Here is a 1,853-nt window from a genome sequence, read left to right as displayed (position 1 = left end):
GCCTAGAACATTTTTGTTTAATAAAAATGCACCATGATTTATAATCATGATAGTATGATCCATTGTCTCGGTAACGCTACCAATGCGTTACTGTTTTCCTGAAGTCATAAAGCTAAATCATATTTGTGAGATTTTGAATCATGGTTTCGGGTGCGCATCGCTTATGAATCTGAGGACCATGAAGCTAAACGGTACTTATGAGAGTTCGACTGATATGTGTAATCTAGCTACTTTATCGGCGCTGCAGTCTTGGGGAATCAAAACGACTGTTTTAGATTTGTCCCGACGTTTCGACTCTGTTTCGAGTCTTCTTCAAAGGGAAAATTCTTGAAGAAGACTCGAAACAGAGTCGAAACGTCGGGACAAATCTAAAACAGTCGTTTTGATTCCCCAAGACTGCAGCGCCGATAAAGTAGCTACATGAAGCTAAATCATGTTATTGAGATTTCGAATCATGGTGCTCCTGCCCAAATGGTCCCAGACCCTACGTTATAATAAAAAAGAATTGATCAATTTCACTATGTTTCACGGTAGTTGTCCGACGGTGGACGGGACGAGTGCCACCAAGCTCATTTAGTATAATAATAAATCGAAAAATATCTATTTCTATGAATTAACACCAATCAGTAATGTCATTTGTTTGAAGTTTATTAGAATGATTGAAATAAATTTGTCGGATTACTATTAGACATTATGGCTATGGGGTTGAAATATGCTCTAAGGATTGGTTCATCTGCCCCACAGAGTTATGCGTAGCAGTTGATCGTCGCTTGATCTCCACATCAACTCAAGGAAGCGATAATCCATCAATTTATGGGAAAACTTTTCCCATCGACCGCTCTGCGCCGTGCTGCTGCTTCCTGGGTGTTCCATAATTCATCATGTAAAATTCATAATTCATTGACATTTGACGCCTGGACCCGCCGGACTCCGTTAGCCGCAAGTCATCGACACACATGATTGCAAATAAATTAAAGCGAGATATAGAACAAAACCATTCGATATGCTTTAAATGAGCCCATAGGTGGCAATTATCTGGCTGAAGCGCCGCCGCTACTGCCTACCGGCTGCCGTTAGGTACGTACCAACAATACGAACAATTTCATACGATTCCGATTCCGCGTGTATAAATAACTTCAACACCACCTTCGTCGTGGTCGTGGTCGTCGTCTCGCGCGCGGTGCGACAGACAAACGGAATCAACAAATGGAAGTAAAACATTAAATAATCACTACCGCGTGCTCCGTCAATGGGGATATTGTTGGTGGTGTTGCTGCCGCGCGCGCGGTTACAATTCCTCTGGAGGCGTGCGCGGGGTGTAATTGACTCTTTGTCATACACATCATGTGTCAATCACTATGGCAAAGCCGCTACTGAACACTATTGTTATGGTTCATTATGATTCAGTTAGATTCCATTCGTTCTGATTTTATATTACAGATAAGAGCCAATGACCTGGTAATCGAATGGGTCAATGCACTTGAAAAAAAAAAGCCTCGCCCGAATAGGGACTTGAACCCTAGACCGTTGGATTAAAAGTCCAACGCTCTACCGACTGAGCTATCCGGGCTTCTTGATTTCTATTTATTGGAAGGTGATGAGATTGAAAAGCAATCATTGGAGCATACATACATGTTTCTAGTCGGTTTGTACTTAGCATAAAGCAACTGTGCAAAATTTGGGTGCGGTTGGTTGCCTTCCCGTATTCCACGTTGTGATTTCAAAAGGCCATATCATTTATCAGAGTGAATCGCGACCCAAGGATACCTTTCCAAACAACCCTTCCTTCAGCCTTTGGTGGAGACGTGCGGTAAACGCCAACATTCACATAACAGAGGTTGGTACTAATATTC

The 1,853-nt window shown here is 42.3% G+C and overlaps 1 non-coding gene across 1 annotated transcript; it reads right to left on the bottom strand.

The window, feature by feature from the left end:
* Positions 1 to 1,497: 1,497 nt before the first annotated feature.
* On the bottom strand, positions 1,498 to 1,570 carry Trnak-uuu (transfer RNA lysine (anticodon UUU)). Its single transcript has one exon. It is a non-coding gene; the product is annotated as a tRNA-Lys (tRNA).
* Positions 1,571 to 1,853: the final 283 nt, after the last annotated feature.

The sequence above is a fragment of the Aedes albopictus genome, chromosome 2, assembly GCF_035046485.1.
Source record: "Aedes albopictus strain Foshan chromosome 2, AalbF5, whole genome shotgun sequence".
Lineage (NCBI taxonomy): Eukaryota > Metazoa > Arthropoda > Insecta > Diptera > Culicidae > Aedes > Aedes albopictus.
The sequence above is the reverse complement of the archived record's forward strand: the minus strand, read 5'-3'. Positions and strand labels throughout refer to the sequence as shown.